Source organism: Petaurus breviceps, unplaced genomic scaffold (assembly GCF_028583685.1).
Source record: "Petaurus breviceps papuanus isolate PSGF00001 unplaced genomic scaffold, PetGlider_PUasm1.0 90574, whole genome shotgun sequence".
In the NCBI taxonomy this organism is placed as follows: domain Eukaryota; kingdom Metazoa; phylum Chordata; class Mammalia; order Diprotodontia; family Petauridae; genus Petaurus; species Petaurus breviceps.
In genome coordinates, this window is record NW_027187277.1 from 2,145,730 (window position 1) to 2,171,981 (window position 26,252).

Genomic DNA, 26,252 nt, shown 5'->3' on the forward strand with positions numbered 1-26,252 from the left:
AGTAGGTATGTTCAGGGAACCTTAATGGATAAATGAGAATGATGAATAATAGCATGTTTGTAGTTTCGCTCTCCATGTGTCTCTCACAAAAATGTCTCTGAAAACAACTCAATAAGTCCATTAATGTGATATGAAGAACTAACACACAGCATTCTTTCTCCCAGTCAGGAGTTTTGTCTGCCTCCCATATACCTGTTTGGTTGTTTTCCAGTTGTGCCCAACTCTTTGTGCCTCCATTTGGCATTTTCTTGGCAAAGATACTGGACTGATTTGACATTTCCCTTTACATGTAGCCTGCTCCTTGAGACCAGGGACTATCTTTTACCTTCCTTTGTATCCTCAGGACTTAAGCACATAGTGGGTATTTAATAAATGTTTGTTTAATGGACTTGAAAATGAATGTTGAGAAATGTTGGAAGAGACTTGAAGGGATACCTCTTCTTCCTTGTCATTCAATCTTACCTCCTTTTCTCCTTCCTCTTCCTTGTCTTTCTCCTCCTCTTTATTCTTCTTTGACAAAGTGGGGGCTACAAGTGTGAAACATTGCATATATTGTTAGATTTTTTTTGCATATGTCGATTGGTTTTGCTGATTTTTCCCTCTTTTCCTCTTCAATAGAAAGTCTTTGTTGTGGGAAATTGCTCTCTGGGAGGGGGGAGAAGGGATGCAGGGAGAAATTTAGGTGATGTAAAACCAAGGGATATCAATGGAAATTTATCTTAAAAACATATTTATGTATATGTATGTATTTTATATATGTATGTATGTGAGGATAATAATAACATGTATTTCATAGGGTCATTGTGAAGATCAGAAATAATATATGTAAAGTGTTTAAAAACTTCAAGCCATTATTATAGTCTCCTCAATTTGTCCAAGATAAGTTTTATGCTTCACTGTTTCTTGAGAGAATTCATAACACTTTATCTGTCTATCTATTGATCTATCTATCTACATTTTTATCTGAATTTCTTTGTTCAAGTTCCCTTTTCGTACCTACTTCATTGGTGGTAAGAACAATAATAACAAAAGATTCCATTTCATTTTGGCTAATATGACTTTTCAATGTCCCTTTTTCAGAAGTATCAAATGTGCTGAAAGAATGCATCATGGTCTTAGACTATTACAGACCCAGGACCCATGATAAAATACTTGACCTGAGGTTGTGAGTGATCTGTCCAATGTTGTAGTCCAAGTACTGGAATTCTAAAAAGAACTATAGCTCCACACATTTACCCAGAGACTATGAGAAACCTCACTGAGTATGGAAAGACTTATTAATTTTCAGTTCCTGAAATGATTCTGTTACAGCCCTTTCAGACATGTAAGAAGGAGGATTTCTAGACTGATGGTTTTCCATTTAATAGATACAAGAATGCTGAATAAAGTGCAGGCATTTTTTCCCCAGAAGGAGGCAGTCAAACTCTATGTGGCTTTTAGAATGTTCATTGGCTTCCAGCCTCAACACATTTAACACTGAAAAATATAAAATGATAACCACTTTGTTTCAAAGCCTTTTTGTTTTGAAAATTTCAAGGTACTTCTCTCCCTTAACCCCCTTTGCCTTGTATTTTTGACCAGCAACTCCCTCCGAGTTCTTATATTCTTGTCTAACTCCTGTATGAGGAAAAAAATATTAAGTTTCTCCATTTCTCCAACTTGTAAGTAGGAACAGAACAAAACACTCCATGGGGGGTTCAGTTTATCATTCTTTGTTGCCGTGACTACCAGAGTTTCCTATTCTTTTCAACAATACTCTCCTTGCAGACTATGTTCTGTTATAATTCTGTCCAATAGCATCACAAGATGACATGTCTCTATACACTTTAACATTAATATACATACATATGTGTGTATATATATATATACATATATATATATATATATATATATATATATATATATATATATACAGTTCAGAAGTACCATAGGTTTTTGATGTGTATTTTATCATGTCACTGGCCTCAATCAAACCCTCTTTCCAAGTATTGTTACCTGGGAAAGCATCATTTTTATCCTACTTCTACAGATTCTGACATTTCAATTCAATTTAAAAACATTTATTAAGTACCCATCAAATGCCAGGCACTATTCAAGATTAAATGATAGAAAGGTTCAAAGAACAAAACAGACATCTGAAGTATTGTCATGTGCCAAGTGATGAAAGTACACTTGTTTGTTGTGGTTTTTAAATTGCAGGCTAAGTTGTCACCTTAAGAAATATAATGACAATACCTTATGCGTTTTGTACTTTTAAATCCATTATTTCTTTTGATCCTGCAAAACCCCTTTGTGAGATAGATGAAACAATAATTTTTATTATTTGGTAAGTAAAGAAGTTGAGATACTGAGAGTTCAAGTGGCTTTCCCAAGCAAGGAGAGGTTTGATATTTTTCCTGCATAGTTGAATATGAAATATATACTTTCCAAAGTGGAAGATAAATGAAAAATTAATTATTAGTTGAGTCCAATTGAGTCCAATTCACATATATAACACTAGGTATAATTCCTCTTAAGATGAAAATTAGGACCCCACTATCTTCAACAGGTTCTCATCAAGAGGACTGATTATCAGAAGCTGTGGTGCTTTGATAGAAAAGGTAAATAATCCTCACTATACCCATGATGAAAAAAGAATTAGATTTCTTAGTGAATGAAAAAGAAAATCCATTTCTTTGATAATGATTATATGAAAAATAACCAGCTTGACTCTAACTGACCTTATTTACTTGCTGATTAAGAAGACAAGCTAAAGTCACATGGCCAAACAAGATGGAGGACTAGACATTTTTTCTAATGTTCACAATCTCATACCTCTCCAAAATAGAAGTTATGTACCAAAGATAAAGCCCTTTCAGCAGTATACATGGTATACAATGTCAAGAACCCAAAATAAGGTTAAAAAATCTTATGAATTAATGCCTACCTTCCCTACCCCACTACCTACCATGCTACTGGCAGCAAAGCTGAACTATCCTACCAGACCTACCATCTTATAACAAAATGTTACCTTGCACCTTGATTCCCCTCCTTCTTTCCAATGCCATAAAGATCTGAGCTCCAAACTGCAGAAATTTGCTGAGGCCTCAATAGTTAGCATTGTGGCAACATTCAGTTCTTCAAAAGATCTCTGCAGGAAGGCAGAAGAATAGAGGGAAAGGTGTAGGACACATGTCTGGACTTGAAGTAGAATTCAACCTCTCTACTTGACTCCCCTTTCCCAGAGTCTCAGTGATCCAAACTTCAAACTCTAAATCACCTGAATCTTCAAATACTTTGAGATTCAGCTCTCACGGGAAACATCATCAGAGGGGAGGGAGTCAGAAAGTGAGCAACAAGAGAAAATAAGGGGGGAAAGCTGAAATTAACCAAGATCTCAGAAGAAAGAAAACTCAAAGACTTTGAGTATAAGCAGATAAGTCAACATGGAACATATAAGTAACAGAAGAAAATATTACTCCAGATATAGTAAAAGATTTCAAGCATATATAAATAAATACTACAAAACAAAGGAAAATGCCTCAGCACTTGAAGAGACAGAGACCTTGTGGAATTTGGAGAGAATATGGACCACAACACATTATTTCTGAGTGGTTTTGAAAGAGAAATGAGAATCATGAAAGCATAACTTACAGCCTTTGCAGCTGTATAGAAAAACTTAAATCTGCAATGACAACTCTAACCACAGAAACCAAAGGGAGGACAACAGATTGGGAATGTAGATATGCAGAAAAGAAGAATAATCTAGAAAAAGAGAAGTAAAAAGAAATAGCATTAAAAGAAAACCCTCTCTATTCAAACAAAACATACTCATTTTGAAGACAGGTTGTGTAGAGAAAGCCTAAGGATCATGAATCTCCCAGAAGAATATGACGTCATAAAACTTCAACACCATAATTCAAGAAATAATGCAAGAAAACTTCCCAGAACTTTTGAGCACAGAAAATGAAATACTCATTGAAAGAATGAATAGATTGCATGTAGAAAACAAACAAACCCCAAACTCAAGGCAGCAAACTCCAAGACATATAGTGGTTAAATTGGACAATTCCATGAAAAAACAAGGAAATTCAAAGAACAATAGATTATTTTGCATCTACTGGAAAATTTAGGAAGGAATGCGATATTTTGTCTCAAGTAAAAATGGAGCTCAGAAGGCATCCCAATGTGACCTAACCTGTAAATCTGAGTTGAACCCCAAATCAGGGGTGCTATCCTTTGATTTGGCAGAAAACGTTCAAAGAAGCATGGAGACACTCATGGTATGATCTGACATACTAAGTGATTCATAGGGTAATACTATGTCTTGAATAAAGTGGGTAAAAGTAATGGACCATGTTGCCAGAATGACACTATTTGTAAAGTCTTCTCATCTAGAAGTAGCCATTATACCAAGCAGATCAAGCCTATGTTCCTAGACTTTTTGATTGCTTTCTTCCATCCTATAAACAGTCTGAGAGAGTTTGCTATCCATTTTGGCCTCATTCATATCCTCCGAATGTTATTACAGATTCAATTCAATTGAATTCATAGGGTACCGATTTTGTGCCAGGTACTACTGCACTAGTTATAGGGATACCAAATGGAAATTAACACATTCCTTGTCCTCAAGAAAATTGCAATCTAGTTGTGCATTTTGTAAGTGTTTTTTAATCATCTAAGAAATCTGATTCAAATGATCTAATTAGTTTTCCACTTTCATGCCTGGTAATTTTAATCCCGACCCTCTCACCCCAATTTCAAAAACCAAAAGGGGCTGCACACTAAGATATAAAGGCATCTAATCAATGTAGACTCACATTTTCTAATAAGCATGTAACTTAATAGCAGGTGTTTTCAGTACTTTCTAAATTTTAATGCCATGAAATAAAACTCCAATTGCCCTGCCCCAGTTATATCTCTGTTCATATTTATTTTCTATTATTTCACATTTGTGTCTACATCCTATGAATGGATGAACTGCCTGTCTGAAAAATACTGTGTCAAGTGCTGTTGGTACAAACAGAAAAGTAAGCTAGTCCTTGTACTCAAGGAGTTCACATTCCAATGGAGGAGATAGCCCATGTGGAAGGATTCAGTTGCAAATTAGATGGAAAAATTCCATGATCCCAAGCATATGACAATGCCTCTTCTTTTAATGTTGTTTCTATGGATAAAGTGACATTGGTTTCTGATGTTGAACCATATGAACGTATTAATGATTTTGGTGGCAAGAACTTTTTTTTTTTCTGGTTCCTTAGTATCTATGACTGTATCACCTGCAAGAATAGTTGTTGTTTTTGAGTTATTTTCAGTTGTGTCCTGCTCTTCATGACCTCATTTGAGGTTTTCTTGGCAAAGATACTGGAATGGTTTCCCATTTCCTTCTTAGCTCCTTTTATAGGTGAGGAAACTGAAGCAAAAAGGTTTAAGTGACTTACCTAGGGTCACATATCTAGTAAGTGTCTGAGGCCAAATTTGAACTCAGGTCTTCCTGGCTACAGGCCAGTCCTAGATGCACTAAATCACCTAGCTGCCCAGTAGGAACAATTGCTAGGTAACACCCCAACATGTGTTGCTTCCTAGGATGGCTGCTTTAGACATGGAATTGGAAGTATTGATATTCCTAAGGCTCTCAGGTCCAAGGTCCTGGATTGTCTCCATTAGGGCCCAAGGTGACATGGCTGTCTAGGGAGTGATGGGCAGCATATGCTACCTTCTGTCTCTCTCAGAGTACTTTGCTGCTTCAGATGGGTTGCTTTGTCTGTCCCATGAATGGCAGTTGGTTGGCACTTGATGGACATGGCTGGCTCTTCTACAGTAGTTGCTTCTCTGGATGATGCCTGTGGTGAGGGACCTGGAAGCAGTATTGGTGGTCTAGGAGGGTGAACTGGGCTGTGTAGCTACTCCCAAGGCTGCTGTCATTTCAATTGTGTCAAACTCTTCCTTTGTGTTTTCTTGGCAAAGATTTGGCCATTGGTCAGTAGCTGCTGCTAGGTGGTGATGAAGAAGGTGAACCCCTTGTCCACAATGATTTCTCCCCTTAATAATGGCTATGGGAGGAAGGGAGGCAGGTTCTACGGTTTGGGAGACATTATTATCCAGAAGACTCTTGGATTCAGGATCCTGTGCTTTTCTCCATCAGAGGCAGAGGGGAGATGTTGTTTAAGGTAGTGGTGAGTTTGGTTTGTCTTGCCTGGCACATTCTGCCCCACTCTCCCTCATGGATTCTGAATTACCTGCTATCCCCTTGCTAAATTGTAATCTTCATATTAAGAGGCTAATAAATAGTTGTTGAATGAATGGATGAAGCTTATATAGAGATAATGTTTATGAAAACACTTATGTTTTCATACAAGTTGCATTAGAACCTAATCCACAGGATTATTAGGTATAGTGCCATGAACTCTGGGTGCTCAATATTTGATGAGGAGTCAGAGAAATCACTTCCACAATCTCAGTCAAAATATTTCCATGACAACTCTTTGCTTGGTTTTAGACAGGTGTATAAACAAAGGATTGAATTCTGTGAACTTTATTCTAGCATAATTAGTTTGGATTTAAACATGGTGGGGTTGGAGCTAAAAATAGAAGCTGTGTTTTCTCTCTGTTCAAAATAAAATAGAGCTAGGACTTTGGAATGGCAAGGTGTTTGACTGATTGATTGGAAGTAAGTTTTTAAGGAGAGATAGGCATTGCATCTGCTCTCAAATATGACATGGCGAACAAGGCAGATTTCCTAGGAAGTAAGAATTACATAGCTTGGTCCTCCAGGGAGAAAGTTGAATTCTGTTCTAACTAGAGTTCCCCTAAATCCAGGCAACTGCAGAATGCTGGGTTATGAAAGGTCATGAGAATTAGATGATTTCCAATGTGAATGGAAGTTTTAAGTCATTCAGAGTCTCAGAACTGTCAGGTAAGAAGCTAAGAGGTATCATGGCACAGTAGACAGTGCTCTGGAATCAGAGGGCCTGGGTTCAAACTTCACCTTTGACACTTGCAGCCTGAGACTTTGGGTAAATCGTTTAACTTCTCTGGGCCTTGGGTTCCTCATCTGTAAAATGAAGGAATTGGACCAGAGAGCCTCTTAGGTGTCTTCCAGCTATAGGTCTATGATGTCCCCGGGAGGGCCTCAGTTAGCTCATCTGTCAAAAGAGGTGGTTCGGCTAGATAGCCTTAAAAATCCCTTCCTATACAAAGTACAGGGTGTCCCCAAAGTCTCAGTGTGATTTTAATAGCTTAAAGCTGCACTAAGACTTTTGGGACACCATGTATGTACTGTTTGCCTTATTCTCCTATAGTAATTACAGATGAGGCATCTTTTCTTCCTTTAGTTGTTGTCCTAATAAGTCCTGCTCAGACATAACTCTGCACCTGCTGAGATAGCCTAGTAAGAAACTCCTGAACAGAACCACCCTACTCAGTACTTTCCCACATTAACTGGACTTCAATAGTTCCTCCCTGGAAATGTTTTCTCTTTATATACACAAAACACCATTTATTATATGAGAAAAATGCTTGAGTGAAAGGTTTGGACTGTGAAAAGCAGCCAAGGATTTCTGGTAAAAGTGGAAGTTTTGCTGCAGATGTACAAATATACTTTTCTACTGTGACCCAGGGCTGAACCAGAAGCCATGGGGGAGCTGTGATATAGGGTGGGATGTGGGGCTGAGAAAAGACCGAATGAGCTGGACTGAATCACAACACATTTGAGCTGATTGGGTTATCCAACTCCCTTATTTCACTAATGAGGAAATAGCTCTAGAAATTTATTACAGGGTTGGGGAAGCTGCAGCCTCAAGGTCACATGGGGCCCTCTAGGTCCTCAAGTGCTGTCCTTTGACAGAATCCAAAGGACTGCACTTGAGAGCCTAGAGGGTCACATGTGACCTTGAGGCCACAGCTTCCCCACCCCTAGAGACCAACTGCTACCCGGGATAATGCCATGCTCACATTCTTCCAAGCAACTGAGATAGGAATATAACTGAACTTCAAAAATACCTGAAAAATGGGCTCCTTTCAAACACCACCAGGCACATACTGTGAATTCTAGAATTCTCTTCCTCCTCATTGCTGTCTCCTGGTTTCCCTGGCTTCCTTCAAGTCTCGTTTATAATTTCACCTTGTTGTATGCATGTTGTCTTTCTCCATTAGATTATGAGTTCCTTGAAGGCAGGAACTAATTTTTTTTTGGTCCTTCCTTTGTGTCCTCAGTTCTTAGTATAGAGTCTAGCACACAGCAGGCACTTAATAAATGTTGCTGACTTGATTTGACTTGTGCACCTACACAGAGGCAGCTAGGTTACCTAGTCACTTAACCTTTCTCAGCCTCAATTTTCTCACTTATAAAATGGGGATATTAATAGCACCTGCCTCACTGGCCTGTTGCAAGGCTCAAATGAGATAATATAGGTAAGGCCCTTTGCAAACCTTAAAGCCTGTATAAATGCTAGCTGGCATAATCCTGTTGTGTTGTTGCTGAGGCTAAAGCTGGTTCTACCCCGATAAATGCAGGTCCATTACTGTTCTACTCCTTTCTATCCCACTGATGTTTGTGGCTCTCTTGATCTGTCAGAAAAACTTTGAAGGCAGCAGCAAAAATGAAATCGAGCAAGACCAAATCCCTCTTGTGGACTTCAGGCTTCTGTAACCCCAAATAAACTAGAACCACCCTGACTGGAGTCACTCCCTGAAAGATTCACTACCTCAAGCCAAAAAGTCTTTTAAGCACAATTTGCCAAAAAAAAATTGATTTCACGGACTCCTTTCTGTTCAGGGTTATGTTTGAAGCAGGATTCATCTGAGAGGAGCCTAGGGAGACACCTCTTGTGTATCAGAGGTAGTCTTTCAATTAACTGAAGAACAATAAGGCCTTTTGCTCTGATCAGCACAATCAGTCAGAAAGCACAACTTCCTCCATGACTAATTTTCTTGGTGGAAAGAGAGTAGATCTCTTCTTCCTTTGCCTAAATATTGAGATGTTTTTCAAATTAATCCAATTAACCAAATATTTGTTATGGAATTGCTATGTTCATGTCACTATGCTGATTATTGTGTGACCACTACTAATAAGTTTTACTTATACAGGGTTAGTCATTAGAAAGTTAGATATTTACCTAGGTGATCTTGGTCAAGTCATTTCAAAAACTTCCTTGGCATTCAGTTTCCTTTTCTGCAAAACAGAGTATAGACTATATTACCTCTTAGCTGTCTTCCAGCTCTAGACCTATTATGATCCCTTTCTCAGAAATCCCCCTTTTCACACATATCAACCAATTAAGACTCCAGGACAGAGATTTTATGACTCTACTTGATTTAAAACCTAATTTCCTGGAGGTTCCCAAGCACTGTAGAATATTGGGTAAAAATTCAATATGAACTTGTCCAGATTTCCTGGAAGTCCAGGCTCACCTTTTATTCTCTGATAGTTTGTGGGGTCAACAAGGCTTTTCTTCTGGAATAAATTTAAAGTCTGAACCCAAAGTAAAAGTTTTGCATAGGGACCAGCATTGTGCTGGTAAGTGCTTAAAAGCATTCTCTCTGGAAGAAAAAAAAATTCCCTTCATTGCATTATTAATATTTTCTCCATTATTTTCTTCAGTCTACATTCTTCCCAAATTGATATTATTGTGACGAAAAATTGGGCCTTCTTTTGTCTCATTTTTTACCTGACTCTTAATCACTGAATGGGTGTTGCCTCAGAAAACTGAGACCTGGGAAAGACCTTAATTTAGAAAGACCCACATCACCCACTGAATCCCAGGCCATCACTTGGTCATCTTGATTTTTGTCTTGCCACTGGACTTTGATGACTGTGGAGGAGTGAGTCTGATGACTTTGGGTAGCTCTGCCTCACCCAGATCCAGTTCACCATGAAAGTCAAGATATTACCCTCATGATGTCATCGGTCCTCTTCATGAATGGACAAACAACAGCAACAACACCATCAGAGGTATCAGACACAGGCTGGCTGATTCAACTGCCGCACTCTCAAGTACAGCACAAACCAGATTAAAATTTAATTGGGAAATGTTTACCAAAAAAGAAATAAAAGTCTAATAGAATATAGATAATGTTAATATGTGGTTTTCTAAGTCAATATGTAGCCTGCATGGATTTTTATGTATGGTTTAGGGTTTAGTGGCTGATGTTGCCATTTGAGTTTGATGCCACTGATATAAGTAGACAATCAACAAAAAAATCAATCAAGCCTTGATTTGTAGCATTTATAGATTTCTGAGGTATAAATGCATACACTGAAAAATATAACAATCATAGCCCATTTTTGCGCTGGCTCCAACACACTCTTGCCTTTACCCTTTATTAATTTAAAAATAAGTTGAGTGTCATTGAGAGGGTTGGACTCTGATCTCCAAGGTTCCTTCTTATTTTTCGAACTCCTTTATGAATCTCTGTGAGAAGCTGTATTGGGGTGGGAGCACACTGGATTTAGAATCAGAAGATCAAGGTTAAAATCCAACCTCATTTCATGTTGCTGAAGGAAAAGACCTTGGGAAGAAGTTAACTCAAAAGGAATTGGGTGTCTCCACCACCCCTTGTCCGCAGCTTGCTAGAGACTTTGGGGAGCTTCTTCTTGGATTGGATCTGGAATTCTCTCTTGCTTGAGTTGAGTTACCTTGCTTCCAATGGGAGAACCCCTTCACTCTGCTGATATATATTCTCCTACATTTACTTTCTCTGATTTCTGTTTTGCTATTGAATTGGATAAATGACTTTCTTCAATAAAAAATCCTAATTGTGATACTATTTATGTGACCTTGGGAAAGTCATTGTATTTATTTGAACCTCGGTTTCCACATCTCAGAACAAAGGGATTGAACTCTATGTCTTCTAAAATTGTTTCTAGATCTAAAATCTATGAATATTGACTGAGACAAAGGTTATCTGGGAAGGATTTAGGACGTGCTTAAGTTCTACGAACAGGCAAAGGGGTTTTGACTAACTCTCATAACTTTCTGCTTAAAAAAAGACTAGAAAAATTTCTCAGCCCACAGAAATGATCACTAGCCTTTGCAAAACTGAAGGTGACAGAGCACTGAACTTGGAATCAGGAAACTTGCATTTGTGAATCTCTTAAATCCTTTGAATCTGTTTCTTCATCTATGAAATGGTAATAACCATACTTTATCTTCTGGTGATGAGGAAAAAAAAAACCCGCTAGTCTTTTTTTTCTTTCTTTCTTTTTTTTTTTTTTTTGGTAAATAGTATTTTATTTTTTCCAATTACATGTAAAGATAATTTTCAATATTCATTTTTTATTTTTATTACTTTTCAAATGCTTTATTAACTTCTTATTTACATCATTCATTTTCGCCAGATTTTGAGTTACAAATTTTCTCCCTGTTTTTCCCCTACCCACCACCCCAAAATAGCAGTCCCACAGGATATCCCCTCCCCCAATCTGCTCTCTTCCATATCTTCTCCCATACCCCCTTCAACTTTTCCAGGAGGGCATGGTGGATCTCTGTGCCCCAGTGCCTGTATATCTTATTTCCCAATTACACGTAAAATAGTATTAAAAATAGTGTATATATATATATATATATTAAACATTTGATTTTAATACTTTGAATTCCAGATGCATTCCCTTCCTCCCTTGTCACCCACCCTTACTGGAAAAGTAAGCAGTTCAGTATAGGTTGTACATGTGTAGCTAATGCAAAATATTACCATAGTAGATATATTGTAAAAGACTGACTATATTTCCCTCCCTCCGATCCCACCTCCCATTTGTTCTGTTCTCTACTTTGATCCCATCCCTTTTCAAAAGTGGGTGCTTCCAACTTACCTCCCCCCCCCCGGCCTGCCCTCCCTTCCACCATCCCCCCTCTCATCCCCTTCGCCCCTAATCTCCTATAGGGTGAGATACCCTATTTAGTGTGTATGTCATTCCCTCCCTCAGCCAAATTCAATGAGAATAAGGTTGACCCATTCCCTTTTGCCTTCCTGTTCTTCCCCTCCATTGTAACCATTTTCCTTGCCTCTTCTATATGAGATAGTTTACCCCATTCTGTCTCTCCCCATCTTCTCTCATTATATTGCTCTCTCACCTCTTAATTTCACCTTTTAAGTATCATCCCTTCCTATTAAATTGATCCTGTGCCCTCTATCTATGTATACCTGTAAACATATATACACATATTCACCTATATATTCATATGCCCATATACCCTCATATATATGTATATATTTCTATTTCCTTCAACTATTTTCAAACTGAGAAAAGTTTCATCAGTTACAATTATTGTTTTCCCATGTAGGAATGTTAATAGTTCAATTTTGATAAGTTCCTTATGATTTCTTTTCCCTGTTTAGCTTCTCATGCTTCTCTTGCTTCTTGGATCTGAACGTCAAATTTTCTATTCAACTCTGGTTTTTTCAGCAAGAATGTTTGAAAGTCCTCTATTCCACTGAATGACCATATTTTCCCCTGAAACACGATACTCAGTTTTGCTGGGTAGGTGATTCTTGGTTTTAATCCCAGCTCCTTTGCCCTCTGGAATATCATATTTCAAGACCTTCAATCCCCCAGTGTAGAAGCTGCCAGATCCTGAGTTATCCTGATGGTGTTTTCACAACATTCAAATTGTTTCTTCCTGGCTGCTTGTAATATTCTCTCCTTGATCTGGGAATTTTGGAACCTGGCTATAATATTCCTAGTTTTCTTTTTGGGATCTTTTTCAGGAGGTGATCAGTGGATTCTTTCAACCTCTATTTTGCCCTCTGGTTCTAAAATATCAGGGTAGTTTTCCTTGAAAATTTCTTGGAAGGTGATTTCTAGGTTCTTTCTTTGATCATGGCTTTCAGGTAGTCCAATAATTTTTAAGTTATCTCTCCTGGATCTATTTTCCAGGTCAGTGGTTTTTCCCATGAGATATTTCACATTGCCTTCTATTCTTTCATTTGTTTGGATCTGTTTAATAGCATCTTGATTTCTCATAAAGTCACTACCTTCCATTTTCTCCAGTCTAATTCTGAAGGAATGATTCTCCTCATTGAGCTTTTGAGATTCTTTTTCCATCTGGCAAATTCGGCTTTTTAAGGCATTCTTCTCCTCATTGCCTTTTTGAGCCTCTTTTGCTATTTGAGTTAGTCTATTTTTTAAGGTGTATTTTCCTCAGTCAGGCTGTTGACTCTCATTTCTTAATTTTCTTGCATCATTCTCATTTCTCTTCCCATTTTTTTCTCCACTTCTCTTATCTGCTTCTTAAGGTCCTCTATGGCCTGTAACCAGCTTGTATTTTCCTTTGAAGCATTTGTTGCAGGAGTTCTGACTTCACTGTCTTCCTCCTGTTCCATGCCTTGATCCTTTTTGTCCCCAAAATAGGAGTCTAATGTTGAATTGCTTTGCTTGGTTTGCTTCCTTTGCCTGTTAATTTTGCCACTCAATTACTTGACTTTTGAGATTTTTGCCACAGTAAGCCTCTGCCACAAGACAGGGGAGCTTCATTCCAAACTCTGGGGTTTTCTCAGCTGCCAGAGGTATTAGTTGGGTGCCCTTTCTGAAGCCTCGATGTGCTCTGGCAAGCTGATTGCACACCCCAGGACCTCCACTCTAGACCACAATCCAGATCCAAGCAGGTTAAAGGAAGAACTATTACCCCTCAGATTGGTCTCTTGGTCCCCCTACACTCTGCAGGCCAGGAGCTGATGCTGTCACATGGCAGTGGCTGAACCCTCAGCAGCTTCTTGCCCTGGGGGCAAAAGCCAACACAGTCCCAACTAGTGAGTTCCAAAGTCCACACTGCACTGGCCTCTCACTTTGTCCTTGGCATCTATGTGTTGATAATTCTGGAAACAGCCACAGCTGCTGGTGATCTGGAATCCCTCCAGCCAGTGACTGGTCAGTCCTGCCCTGGGGCTAAAACCTCTAAAAACCCTCGAATGGGGCTGGAGTTGAGTCCAACATTCATTTTTTAAATAAGATTTTGAGTTCCAAATTTTTTCTCCCTGTCATCCCTCTCCCCAATAAAGCAAGCCATCTGATATAGGTTATACATGTACAAGCATGTAAACATTAGTCATGTTGTGAAAGAAAAAAACAGAACAAAAAGGAAAAAACAACAAAAAGTAAAAATAGTATGCTTTGATCTGCATTCAGACTCCATAGTTCTTTCTTTGGATGTGGATAGCATTTTTCCATCATGAGTCTTTTGGAATTGTCTTGAATCATTGTATTGCTGAGACGAGCTATGTCTATCATAATTGATCATTGTACAGTGTTGCTGTTACTATGTACAGTGTTCTTTGGGTTTTGCTCATTTCACTTGGCATCAGTTCATATAAGTTTTTCCAGGTTTTTCTGAAATTTGCCTGCTCACCATTTCTTATAGCACAATAGTATTCCATTATATACATATACCACAACTTGTTCAGCCATTCCTCAGTTGATAGGTATTTCCTCCATTTCCAATTCTTTGCCATCACAAAAAGATTGCTATAAATATTTTTGTACATTTAGGTCCTTTCTCCCTTCTTGTGATCTCTTTGCAATACAGACCTAGTAGTGGTGTTATTGCTGGATCAAAGGATATGCACCACTTGTCTGCCCTTTGGGCAAAGAAGAATAGCTAGTTTTACCTCACCTCTCCCTGAAACACCCAAACCAAAACCCTAGGGAGCTTTGATGGGCTTGTGAGTAGGAGAATACATTCTCTCCCCCATATCTAAGTTATTCTCTTAATGCTGTCACAAATGAAGTTAAGGTAAGCAAAGACACAAAATTTGGAGCACATTCAATTTGTTGGAAAGGCTAGCAATTACCAATAAAATGGTTCTTTCAGTTCCTCAGTCAGCCAAAAGACCACAGAATAGGGCTTATAGGCCTTCATCTAGTTTTGGGAAGTACAAGAGAACAAAGAACAGGATGCATCATAGGAAAACAATATGATTGGATAGAAGTCAGGAATGAAGGACTAGTAACAATCTCTCTTTCCATCTTGTTGCTGTGGAAAGCTCATTGGTGGTGTCCACCTGCACCGCTACTTAGTGTCATACCAGTAAAAGACCAGCCTTTCTTAAAGGACAGTCAGTGGTGCAGATAACAGACCAGACTTCCTGGCATCCACCTGCACCCTTTAAAGATAACAAATGTCTTCTAATTGTATCAGGGCACCTCGTGGTACAGGGATAACAATTTTCTTTTAGTTAAAGTGATTCATAGGGAAATTTAACTTGTTAAACTTAACTCAGTGAGGAAAACTGAACTTCTGGACTCACAAACTTCTGAGCTTAACTCAGAGACAAACATGACCAAGGCAGCTGTAGAATAGAATCAATCACAGAATGGAATTAAATATAAAATACAAAATCAATATTTGATTTTCTCAGCTGTAATGGTATATTGGGGTTAAGGATTAAGGTGCTCTTTTCCTCCATTTTGTTTAATTTTATTGATTACAAAACTCTGTTGATGTGTAAATGTTGGATTGTTTGTCCTGATGGAGGAGAGGACATAGATAGATATGTAGATAGATAGGTAGCCAGAGTCAGCAAGTACTTTACCTTTTACTCTTTTACTTTACCCATACATACATATATATGTATACATATACATATACATACATACATACATACATACATATATATATATATATAGGGGATGGTTGTGTGGGGAGATAGATTTGTATAGCTTAATGTAATGGGGGGGGAAAGAGTGATCAAGAGGGACTATCTTTTGGGATGGTGTAATAGCAATGCTACTTACAGGTGCTGTGGGGATGTAAGACCAATAACACCAGCACACAGGAGGGCTGCTAGCACAGGTTCTTTGATCTGCTTTTCTAAAGGAAAGCAATGCAGAAGGGGTCAACAATCTTACTTTAATAAATTGTATATATCATTTACTTAGTTCAGGGGAAAAATCAGCACCCTGAACTTCAGAGAAAATGCAAACAGAAATTACAAGCAGAAATAATAGCATAAAGACAAACAGACAGGGCTTCTGTCTGATCAACATACATCGCAGATCAATAGACAGATTCAACTGTCTGACCATTACATACATAGATGGTTACTAGAGAGAAAAGTACCAACATCTGGGTTTTTAAAACTGGGGGGCTCCTTAATGGCTACCCAGTCAGTCTCATCTGGCTACATCACTCGAACTCTCTTCCCATGATTAAGCCCCAAAGCTAAATTCTAACCTCAGAGTATATATATATATATATATATATATATATATATATATATATATATATATACACACTTCTTCAGGGTCAGAGGACATCACAATCCTCGTGACCCACTGACTAATTACATAGTAGCAACAGGTGTTGGCCTTCCTGAAAAATAAGCCACCCTAATCAAGCTTCTCTTGTTGGGCTCCATGTGAAGCCTATTAATGGGTAAGGAGGATCTTCAACTCCCATTAACATTACAGATGGTTGTAAGGGTTTTGTTTTCTGAACCATGGAGTTTTATATAAATATGAATTATTAACACTGTCACAGAGATCAGTAACCTAGGGACACCAATACTTAAAAAAAAAATCAGTCTTTTTTTACTTCCTTTGGAACTGACATTTCTTTTGAAGCTGGAACCCATTATAAATTTTTACTTGTACTATGTGGAAAGAGTCCCAAGGAGATTCCAAGAGTATTGGTAGTCAACATAATGGGGAGCATGGGTCTAAAATCTAAAATAGATCCCCTCCTCTTCCCCACATATAACTCCTCCTCCTCTAAATTTTTCTTTTTTGCTGTTGTTGTTGAGGTTACTGCCACCTTCTCAAGCATCCTTTTAGAAAGATCCTCTATTAAGCCTTCCTTCCCTGCTGTATATTGAATCAATTATCAAGTCCTGGTGATTCTACCTCCACAGAATCTCTAGTATCTCTCCCCCTCTCTCATGTACATAACTATCAGTGTAATCCAGCCTATCATCACTTCAGACTTGGGCAATGGGAATGGCCTCTTTGCTTTCAGGATCTCCCTTCTCTAGTGCACCCTCTACATATCTGCCCAAATCAATGCTTTTTGATTGATTGACATGGCTTAGTTCTGTAGAGGTCACTCAAAAACCTTTAGTGACTCTCCATTGCCTTTAGGACAAAATGTAAATTCTTCAGTCTAGCCTTTAATGTCCTGTGTAGTTTCCTACCTACCTTTCTAGCCTCACTTTAAAGTATTCCCCTTCACATCCTTTGCCTTCCCATTAAACTGAACCACTAGCTAGTCCCATTCTATCTCTTGTATCTGAGCATTTTCAAAAGCCACCTTCCATGATGACTAAAAGAACTAGACAAGGCAATTGATGCAAAAATTTGCTTTGTTCTTCAAGTTATTGTTAAATTTTGTTCCCTCTAGTGCTAAAATACTCCCATTTTTTTTTCTCTTTCAGAATCCACCTCTTCTTATCAAGACTCAATTTTGCTATCAACTCTTCTGCAGCCTTCTCTAATCCTGTCAATTGTTATTTCTTCTCTCCTTTAATTTCCTCCCATTATTTCTGTACACATTATGTTCCCACAATAGAATGTAAGCCCCTTGAGGGAAGGTACAATTTTATTTTTTTCTTTGTATCCACAAATATAATGCCTTGCGCTTTGTAGGAAGAAGACACACAATACATATTTGGAATGGAACAAACATTTGCAAACTTTATTGTTAAATTTAATTGAAATTGTGTATTCAGTGTATATGGTATATTTGCATCAGTTTGTTTTAAGGAAGGCAGTGGGCTGTAGAGAAAAGAGATTTGGGTGGAATTCAGGAGTCCAGGTTGTCTTACTAATTGGCTGTTTGACTTCAGATAAATTACTTCTCTCTGGGCCTCAGTTTATAAAATGAGGGGATGCGATTATATTTCTCTTAAAGTTCCTTCCAGCTTCAAATCCTATGAGAATGGAATGCAAAATTCTATAGAAATGGTTCTGTGGGTAAATTGTAGAATGTAGAATGTTCATTTCTTCTGTTTTATTAGCTGGTTACCAAGATGTTTGGTTAAATTTTTATTATAATTATATTTGAATTTAGAGTTTTGGTTCAATCCTTGCCTTTCCAGTCTTCTCACACCTCACTCCCCTCTTCTGTGGTCTAGTGGCATTGGTCTTTTTGAAGTTTTTCCCATATGATCCTCCAGTCATTTTTTCTTTGGGTATTTCCATTCCATGCCTGGAATTCTTTCCTTCTTCATCTCTACCCTCTGGGCTTCCCTGGTTTCCTTTAAGTCTCATTTAAAATCCCTCCATCTTTAAGGAGCTTTTTCTGGTCCTCAGTATAAGTGCCTTCTCTCTGAGATTATCTCTAATTTATCCTGCATATGTATCTTGTTTTTACATAGTTGGTTTCATAGTGTTTCCCCCATTAGACTATGAGTGCAGTGACTTTCTTTTTTCCCTTTTTGGTATCCTCAGTACTTAGCACAGTACCTGGCATAAAAATAAACACTCAATGACTTTATTAGTCTAGTAGCTTCCCAACTAGGTCCCATGAAACTGACAAGTTTCACAAATAATTTCTAGGCCTTTCCTTGAAACAGTGGTCCTTGTGAGTGTGTTTCAGGGTGGGTGTGCTGAGAATTGGTGTTCTATCACATAAATCAGAAATTGAAGGGTTTTGCAAGCTCAAAAATTTTGAAAATCCCATATCAACTGGACAGAACAGAAAAGTTATGAGTACAGTACATGCCTAGACCTAAAGATCCAATCTCCTTCCAGCTATGGGAATAAAGAAAGGTTTGCCTGGGTGTTCTTTCATACCCCTTTCTCAGCAGGGTAAGAGCCAAGAGGAATGCTTACCCTGGGATTGGAAGGCATACACAATTTATTCATGCTTATGATTACAGCAACAGATAGCTTTGCAAGGAAGATTTCTCTAAAGCAAAACCACTGTCAAACCCAGGTACTGCTCTACATCTTTAGAGGACAGAAAAGGGAGGGTTCTACCTAGTAAAAAAAAAATGATCCTTTTACTTAAAGTTCATTGCAATAGTAAAGGATGTAGTCATAGAAAGATATCAATGAAGGGAGTCTGTCAAGAATTGATTGGGGTCAGCCAGGTAGCATAGGGAGTAAGAGCACAGGCCCCAGAGTCGGGATGACCTGGGATCGAATCCGGGTTCAGATACTTAGCACCACACCCAGAAATAACTGGCCGTGTAACCTTGAGCAAGTTACTTAACCCCAATTGCTTTAAAAAAATTGATTGGGAGTGACAAGAGATTACAAAATTCCATGGAGGGAGGGTTGGTGGGGAGGGGGCAAAATTCCCTTCATTGTTCTTGGTGCTGCATAATAGCTGGGGAGAGGAATGATTCCAATTTTGTCCATGTTATTCACAAGTAAGCTGATTACTACTAACCATATATGGTAAAATGTAGAGGATGTGAGGGGCAGCTAGGTGGTGGTGCCATAGTGCATAGAGTGCCAGACCTATAGTCTGTAAGATTCATCTTTGTGAATTCAAATCTGGCCTCAGAAAATTACTAGCTATGTGACCCTGGGTAAGTCACTGAAACAGGCTTGCCTCAGTTTCCTCATCTATAAAAAGAGCTGGAGAAGAGAATGGCAAACTACTCCAGTATCTTTGTCAAGAAAACCCAAAAAGTTAGACATGACTGAAAATGACCGAACAACAAAAGAGGATGTGATACCATTTTGGGGTGCAGGATGTCCATGATATGTACTTTACTGTCCATTACATGGGGTCATGGAATCAACATCAGCTAGGAGCAGGCAGAGAGATTGGAGGCATGAACTATAGAAACACCATGGTACTTGTATAGGATGTTCTTCATTTCTATTGTAGTTCTAGGGCATGGGTCAGAAAAGGTTCCTAGCAGCTTCACACAACATATACCAGTGTAAGACAGGCTACAAGATTCCATCTGGAACAGTCACTTTAAATCATGGGACAACTGAGTTTGACTCAATATTCTATTCCTGAAAGAGAATATGGTGAAGGGGTCCCTAAGAGGACCTTAAGGATCATCCAGTGCCCTCCCACCCAATTTAGTTAGATAAAGGCACTGAGGGCCAGAAAGGTGAACTAACTTTTAAAAGATCATGCTGCCAATAAGGAGCAGTGATGGGCCTAGAACACTTACTGTCTGACATTTTGTCATTGAGTTGTTTTCAGACACATCTAACTCTTTGTGATCCCATTTGAAATTTTCTTGGCAAAGATACTGGAGAGGTTTGCCATTTCCTTCTCCAACTCCTTGAGGCAAACAGGGTTAAGTGACTTGTCTGGGGTCACACAGCTAATATGTGTCTGAGGCCATATTTGAACTCAAGTCCCCCTGACTCCAGGCCTGGTGCTCTATCCACTGTGCCACCTAGCTGCCCCTGACCTTCTCACATTCATATAATACTTTAAAGTTTGCAAAATGCTTTGCATACAACAACTCATTTGAGCCTCACACCAACCCTGTGAGTTACATACTATAAGTGTTCTTGTGTCTATTTTATAGATGAAGAATTTGAGACTTGGAAAAAGTAACTTACTCAAGGTCATAATGCTAAAAATTGTCGGAGGCAGGAATTGAAGTCAGTTCTTTCTGATTGACTATATCACAATGGTTTTTTCCACATTGTGTTTAGGATGGTAGAATACCATAGAGTTGGGAAGGTATCTTAGAGGTATTCTAATGCACCCATCCACCCCCAGAATAAAAGATGCTGCCTCATGAAACATCTTTTGTCAGTCAGTCATTTTTCAATTGTTTCTTACTTTCCCATTTGCAGTTCTCTTGGCAAAGATACAGGAGGGGTTTGCCATTTTATTCTCCAGCTCATTTACATAAGAAAACTGAGGCAAATAGGATTAAGTGACTTGCTCAGGGTCACACAGCTAGTAAGAATGTGAGGTCAGATTTGAATTTAGGAATGTGAGTCTTCCCAACTCCAGGCTCGGCATTCTATGTGCTCTGCCAACATCTTTATTTTCCTTAAAGAATTGGGTGGGAAATGGCTTAGAACCATGACTGTCTGAGACATATTAGATCTAGGGCTTCATTGTCAGGTTGGAAGGGACATAAGCAAGTCTCTAGAGATTGTACCTGGAACTGGGTCTTGAATTTTTTCACTAATGGAATAAGATGCATGCTCTTGTACAAGTAACACAAAGATACAGGATGATGACTGGTGACGGGATACAGGATTGGAATTTAAAATTAGAGCTGAAGTGACCAGAAGCCAGTAGAATGAAGTCCCTTCATTCACCCAGAGTGGTGTCCAGAGCCCTGGGTTTAGTCAGAAGACCTGGGGTTGTGTCTCAGCTCTTTGACTTATCTCCGGTCATAGGACCTCTAGGCCTTTATTTCCTCTTCTGCACTGGTTGGACTAGGGCGGGGTCCTCATCCTTTTTGTGTGACATTGACCCTTTGGCATCTGTGGAGGCCTATAGACCTCCTTGTCAAAATAATATTTTCAAGTAATTGGAAAGAAATGCTAAATAGCACTTAGAGGTTAGAGAAAATAAAGATAAAAGATAATATAGATGAAAATAATGATTTGCCCATTCATATTCCTGGACCCCTGAAATGTGTCTTGGGACACTCAGGTTAAGAATCCCTGGACTAGATGACCTCTAAGGTCCTTTCCTGTTCTAAATCGCATGATGTTCTGTTCTCTACCCATGATGGTTATTAATAGCAAAAACATGTCACTAGGTTTATTAGTTAAGAGCCCAGATCTTATTCTCCCTGTATAATCTTTTCCCTGTTCCCCTGAGATGAATGTGATCACTCCCTCAAATTACCTTAAAGCTCTTTGTGTGGACTTTTCTTTTGCTCCCATTACATCCCATTTTGTCGCTGAGTCCTTGCTTGTGACCACCTTAGACGCACTTTGTTGTTTTTCAGTCATTTCAGTCATGTCTGACTCTTCATGACCCCATTTAGGGTTATCTTGGCAAAGATACTGGAGTGGTTTGCCATTTCCTTCTCCTGCTCATTTTATAGATGAGGAAGCTAAGGCAAACAGGGTTAAGTGACTTGCTCAGGGTCACACAGATAATAAATATCTGAGGTCAGATTTGAATTCAGGAAGATGAATCTTTTTGACTCCAGGTCCCAGGCACTCTATTCACTGCACCATCTAGCTGCTCCTTAAACCCCCTATTAGATGGGTTATTTCCTTGAGGACTGGAACTATGTTCTTCAACTATCTCCCCAGACTCCAGCGCAGTTCCTTCTACACAATGGATCAGGATTTCTTAACCGTGTATATGTGTGTGTGTGTGTGTGTGTGTGTGTGTGTGCGCTGTCGGCAGTCCAGTGAAAGTTATGAACATGTTCTTAGAATAATATTTTTAAATGCTTAAAATGAAGCATATAGGATCATAAAAACAAACTGGTTATATTAGAATAGCTATTAAAATGTACAAAAGAAAATAGTTCACAGATTCCAAGTTGAGAATCTTTGTAGGTATTTAGTTGAATTTAGTCTTGTGGATGTTTCCTTTCCTGAGAAGCAGCTTTTCTCCAAACCTCTATTGTAGGCCTGTCCTTTGCTAATTCCCTGGAGCCCTTCGAATGCTCAGTCTTGATGGGTTTGCTCAGTTTCAGGGGCTGTGACACAGTTCCTGAAAGCAGCACCAGGGGGCATGTGGTGCTCCCTTTCCATTGCCTCTTTTCAAACTTGCCTGTGTTTCCAGGTTTGTGATTTAACACCATGTATGAAATTAACAACTGTAACGTAGAGCTAGCCGAGTGTCTGGTCAAAGTGCCGAATGAAAGCAAGGACATGGAGTGAGCCACATTTCCTAAAATGATGCACGGGGGACTGTGGCAGCAGTGAGTAACCCATCTATAAATGGATCATGGCAAGAAATAAACATCACATGCTTTTCAGTCTGGACTAACGGGGAGATATCGACACAAGGAGAAATATTCAATGCATCCTCTCATAGTCAGCAAAATGCAGATTTCCCAAGTATGGCTTAGACATTGAATATCCCCGCAGTTAGGGTTTTAGTGCATGGGTCAAATGCCATTAGTAGAATACCCCAGATTCCCACATATGCATTTACATGCCATCCCAAAACAGAATAGCATGCATGTGAGGATCTGACAGCTGTGGACCCTGCAGTAAAGCTGCCTTCCTAAAGGGCACATTAGGAAAGAGATTTCTGCTCAGATGCGCTTGCACTCAAACAACAAGTGTGGCTTACGGGATGGGACAATTTTAGCTCTCCAGCTCATTTCAAGCTCTTCCCTTTTCGATGGGATAAGCCAAATCTAGAGCTCCCAGCCTGGGATTGTCAGTCTTTCTTTAGCATATGTGTTGTCTCTTCTAAGGTTGATAGGGGGCAAATGTTGAGCAGCATCTTATCCTCCTTGGTACATGGGGTGAAGGTGGAAGGAATAAGTAAGCTATTGCAAGGATCTGTAAAGATCTCTTGGACGCAAAGATCTCTCCAACTTCTCTTGGGGCATTTGGATTGAGAGCAGAGATCATTGCCTACCTCTCTTGAAGCTGCAGCCCAACCCAGTAATGTTGCTCTGTTGAGTTACAAGTAACAATTTTGACTTCTGGAATTAACTTCACAAAATGTGCAGGGATTGTAGGGAGAACTAGGAAGGAGCAAAGGGATCTCATCTTAGGTAAAGGAAGTGTAGCTTCTTATTTTACCTAATTGTGTTTTTTAAAAAATTAATTTGGCACCAAGTTCAGTTGTTTCAGAACCTTTTACATTTCATTCCCCTAGGGACAAAGCCCTAGTTGCCCCCCTCTAGTTATGGGTCTATTGCTGTGTCCTGTCTGAATCTGAGTGTACTTAGTATTCAACTGCATGAAAGTTTTTTATAATTCTTTGCTGAAACTATCCTGGTATTCCTTGCTCCAGTCATAATGTTAAATCAATTATTCATAGTACATTAAGGTTTATAAGAAAACATTTGTACCTCCATAACCCAATCAGGTAGGTAGTGCATTTTTATTTTTTAGATGAGACAAATAAGACTTAGGGAGTTAACAGGGAGGTTAAAGGACTAGCCCACTGAAATGCACTCAGCCATTAATTATGGGAACTGAGATTTAAGTCCTGATCTGACTCCACGACCATTGCTGTTTCAAGTGTCACTTTCCCCAATCTCCCTTCAATATTCCAGAAGGAACACATTTAACATTCTCCTGTTCTAAATGGGAATGGAGATCCCAGAGAGGAACAATTACAATACTTTGAACAAGAGAAGGAACAATGTGTATCTTCTTTTGACACAGTGGTCCATAGACATTACCCTCTTCTCCTATTGTTTTTTACATATGGAATTGTACAGCTTAATTCTCTAGTGGAAAATGCAGCAATTTAGAGATAGCACATGAATTTTAGAAGAAACTATATAGTATATAATGGCAAGATTGCTGGATCCAGAATGAGAAAAGCTCTAAGTTCAAATCCCATCTACTTTGTTGTGACCCTCAGTTTTTTTATTGAGAAAAATGGGCATAATAATACTTATAAACTCTATTTCACAGGATTGTGGTAAGGCTCAAATGAGAAAATGTATGTAAAGCCCTATGCAAACCTTACAGATGCTACATAAACATCAATTGTTGCTTTCATTATTATTTTTTTGTACTGGAACTGTGATTTCATTGGTATAGAGAACTCCCAGTGAGGAAACCCCTTTTACCAATGCAGATCAGTACTTATTCTGCAACTCTTAGTCTTATGGAGTTGCCGCAGGAACTGAGAGTTTAGGTGACTTGTCCAGGGTCACACAACCCATATTTATCAGAATCAGGCTTTGAACTCATGTCTTCTATGCTCCAACAGCTTTCTATCTACTAAAATTGGCTGTCTCTCATTATTGTCATTGTTGTTTTTATAGTCACCCAGTATAACTGTGTGTTAATGTAGCTAGGGAATAGAGATAATGGATAGTATTCTTTTCATGAAGAATTCATTTGCAGTTTCTCCCTTCTGTAGGAAAGACTGAACAGTTGGTTTTCTGGAGAGTCTTTTCCTGTCCAGGGGTCCCTCGTATGCAAATACAACCTAGAAGAAATTGCTTCTGCTGATGCCCAGTAGAGTAGTGGGCACTTCATTGTCAAAAAAACTGCTTGGGTCATATTTTATAGAGACAGAGATAGAGAGAGGGAAGGAAGAAAGAACAGAAAGGGAGAGAGAGGTGGAGAGATGGGGGGAAGAGGGGGGAAAGGAAAGAATGAGGGAAAGAGACAGAGAGAGATAGAGACAGAGACAGAGAGACAGAGGCAGAGACAGAGAGAGAGAAAGAGAGAGACAGAAAGAGACAGAGACACACACAGAGAGAGAGAGAGAGAGAGAGAGAGAGAGAGAGAGAGAGAGAGAGAGAGAGAGAGAGACAAGAAAGGAGATAGAGAGAAGAGGGAAATGAAGGGGGGCAGGGGAAGGAAGGAAAAAGATGCATTCCAAGTGCCACTAAGTAGGTCACCTTAGCAGTAAATATTGTTGCATACAAACAGACCACGTGTACAACATCACTAGGGCAAACACCAGGATGTAGACATTGAGGAGTTGATGGCATATCAACTCTAGAATATTTTATTAGTGAGTTTATTTTGATGATGTTCTTGTTCTGTCTGGGCATAACTTTGAAGAGTGGGGACCCAGTGTGGTTATAACAGAGTACCTTCATTCCTAGCATAGACTCAAGTGATGAAATAGTATCTGTTTAGAAATTTTCTTAGGAATTATGAAGACAAAGTAAGGCACAAAAGCTATATGGCTATATTGGACATAGAGAGACACTTGAATGTAGAACATGGCTTGTTTGAACTGAAAATGGATGATTCTTGGCAAAGTGAAGGCTACGAAAATGTCAGGGCTGGAGCCAGTTAATTCCATGGACAGGATTTCCCCAGGAGGACTGATATTGAAGTGTCTGTTTCCAGTTGTTCAAGTGGAATCAATACTGCCAAGATTTTCTTCCTGGAGGTTTTCTGACTGTGTGCTCAGCTTAGTGCCTGGCACAAATTAGATTCTTAATCAATGCTAGTTGACTGATTGACCGAACAACTTGAACTTAGTCCTTTGTTTTTTTGGAGGAGACAGGGTGAGGCATATTGAAATGTTTATTTAGCAATCACTCTGTATAAAAAACCATGCTAAACACAAAAATAAACAATATAATCCTGCCCTCAAGTAGCCTAGACTCTATTGTGAGGTCATATCACACATAGTTTGTGGTTGTTTGTACCTATCATTTCATCATTACTGTAAACATCAAAACTGTAAACTGTAAAGTTCTCTGATGTATGTGTGTGTGTATGTGTGAGTGTGTGTGTGTGTGTGTGTGTGTGTGTGTGTGTGTGTGTGTGTGTG

At 38.9% G+C, this 26,252-nt stretch overlaps 1 protein-coding gene across 4 annotated transcripts in view; it reads left to right on the forward strand.

Moving 5' to 3' along the window:
• SMPX (small muscle protein X-linked) overlaps positions 1-26,252 on the forward strand; it is a 100,312-nt gene that overhangs the window by 71,589 nt on the left and 2,471 nt on the right. For 2 of the 4 annotated variants that reach the window (XR_011163421.1, XM_069063419.1), the window contains exon 5: positions 17,341-17,588. The exons of the other annotated variants lie outside the window; for them this stretch is intronic. The gene's annotated coding sequence lies outside the window, so the exon portion shown is untranslated. Of the gene's footprint in view, positions 1-17,340; positions 17,589-26,252 lie in introns of those variants that run through there. 4 annotated transcript variants of the gene reach the window in all.